This window comes from Myotis davidii, unplaced genomic scaffold (assembly GCF_000327345.1).
Source record: "Myotis davidii unplaced genomic scaffold, ASM32734v1 scaffold705, whole genome shotgun sequence".
In the NCBI taxonomy this organism is placed as follows: Eukaryota; Metazoa; Chordata; class Mammalia; order Chiroptera; family Vespertilionidae; genus Myotis; species Myotis davidii.
The window spans coordinates 1,374,770-1,377,281 of record NW_006296405.1 but is presented as its reverse complement, the minus strand read 5'-3'; the positions used below and the strand labels follow the sequence as shown (position 1 = coordinate 1,377,281).

General features: G+C 64.3%; 1 protein-coding gene across 2 annotated transcripts in view; it reads left to right on the top strand.

The window, feature by feature from the left end:
• FLNC (filamin C) overlaps positions 1-2,512 on the top strand; it is a 27,485-nt gene that overhangs the window by 575 nt on the left and 24,398 nt on the right. The gene's annotated exons all lie outside the window — the stretch shown is intronic.

The window sequence follows — 2,512 nt, the reverse complement described above, 5'->3', positions numbered from 1 at the left end:
GATGGGGGGCCGCTGCAGGCTCTCGGGACCCGCCGCTTCTCCTCCGCCCCCTTCTGCTATCGGGCAACCCCAGCCATGCCCAAGAGGACAAGGCCAGTGCCCGCTGTGTTACTGGGGGCGTCTCCCCCAAACAAAGCAGCGGCTCCCCGCCTTCTAGCAGCTCCACGGGAGGAGCGTCCTAAACTCTGCGGAGCCTCGGGTTCCGAGGCGGAGGAAGGACCGGGCCCGCGTGTGCTTAACCAGATTTGGAAGGTGTGTCTGCGCTGGGTGGGGGTGGGGAGGCACTCTCAGCTTGGGAGCCCGGAGGCCAAGGTTGGATCCTGCCTGACCGGAGCTTGCCCCGCCCCTCGCAGCCCTGCACTCTTCCTGCTGCCGGGCCTGGGGGAGACCCACACCCCCGTGGTGGCTCCTCGGAGACTTGCTGGGATGTGCAGGAACGCGTCCCTGGGGCTTCCACTCCGGGCCAGGTGCCTGCCCTGCCAGGCTGCCCGCAGACCGCTCCAGATCACTGAGTGTCTGTCTGCCCCCACTCCCCTCGGGGCACCTATAGGCCTCCTGAATTAGCAGCTGAGGTCAATCCGGGGCCCTTTGCCCTGTCCAGTCCCCTCTCTAGGCCTTACCTCCTCCTGCCCCAACACTGCCCCCTACCCCACCCGCCCTGGCCTGGAAATAGCCCTGCCTCCGTGACACAGCAGATGTCTCTGAGCTTTCCAGAAGGACAAGCCTGAGGACAGGGATGGGGGAGGGGCCGTGTGTGTGAGAGCGTGGGATGGGGCGGGGGGGTCAGAGAGGAGTCAGCCTGGGGCTGGCATCCCCCTGCACGCTGGGATTTGACAGACGAGCTGTCCCAGGTGGGGTCTCCAGGGAAGAGCCTGGAGCCTCACCAGGACTTTATAGGAAACTGCAGTCCTCTCCTCCCCTCCCCTCCCCTCCCCTTCCCTCCCTGCTGCAGGCCGCCAGCCCGCTCCAGGCCTCATCCTTCCGGAGCGCACCTCTCCCCTCCCCCATGGCGGTGCCTGGCTCGGCCCCTCGGCTCCACGGTGAAGGGGCCGGCTCAGAGTAGAGGGGGAAGAAGCAAAAACTGGTTTGGGGGCGGGAGGGAAGCGCCTTGGTTCCCACTGAGAGGAAGGGAACCATCCCGGTTTGGGCCAAGTGGCTCACTGGCGCTGATGAGATAAGCTGTCAGCAATTCGGCTGCTGGGCCTGAGGCTGCGGGTGGAGGGGAGGGGGCGCAGGCGGCCGGAGCTGCCCAAACCTGAATGTAAAGAGGGTCCCCGTCAGGGGCCAGGGGCGGCTTCCTGCTTCCTCTGCTCCCTCGGTTCCCTTTCTTGGTGGTGAGGAGCTGTCCTGGGGGCCTCCTTTGTCTCAAGACTGAGACTGACCAGCCTCTGGGCACCTGGGAGGAGGGTCAGGGAGACCCCCCACTTCCCTGTCTAGGAGTGGGGTGGGAGCCGAAAAGTCCACCTGCAGGAGGGGCCATTCAGCCAGGACTGAAAGAGATGTGTGCCCATCTCACCCACTCGCTCTCCCCCCTCCCCTGTCTCTGCCCCACCACCCCCCTCAGCCCCTCGGAACAAAGAGACCTATGAGGCAGCTCTGTCCTGCAGCTGTTCCCCAGTTGCTATTCCTTCTCCCTCAGCCAACAGCCAAGGGAGGGGCTGGAGGGGACAGCAGCTGTCCCAGCACCTCCCTCGACCGGCCCTCTCTCCTCCCCCTCCGTTTGGGGCCTGGGGTGGTTTCAGGGACTGGCTGTGGGGCCCCTCCTACCCCTTTGGGGGTATCCATGGGCAGGCATAGAAGTGGCGGCTCCACGGGGTGCAAGGGAGGAAGCCAGGCTTGAGCTGAGCTCCCCTCCTCTGCCTGGCCTCTGAGGAGGAGAGGGAAAGGAGGGTCATTTTTCCCAGCGTAGGACCCACCCCTCTCCTGCCCCAAGGCTCAGTGGACCACTTGCTGTCTGGCCCACTGCCAGTTGCTGGGGAGAAACCTCTTCCTGCAGCAAATATGAATGATCTTCCCCCAACATACCCCCACCCCCAACCCACGCAGCCTCCAGGCCTCCCTCCCAGGGATCTGGCTCCAGTCTGCCAGAAGCACTTCTGTAAGCACCAACTTTGGAGGCTGTCGGGCCAGTGAGAGGCTGTGGGGCGCTGGGTGTCAAGATCGTGAAAGTGCCATGGGCCTGTGTGTTGGAGAAGGGAGTGCACTGAAGCACCCACCGGGAGGCCGGGAGTGAGTGTGTCATGGAATCTGAAAGCTGCCAGACCATTGTGCTGCAGTGGAGCCAGGGGGAGAGCGGGCGGGCGGGCTGGGTTGCTGCTGGGGAAGGAAGGATGAATCAGTGAAAGGGTGGGGGAGCCTAGGGGGCCAGAGCCCTTGCCAGAAGGACAGAGAGGCTGAGATTCTTCCACTGGGGGCAGGTGGGGGTGGGGTGGGGATGCTGAGATCCCCCAGGCCCTTGATCTCTTAATTAAAGCTGTCCCCCCAAATCTAGAGAGGAGGAGGAAACATGTAT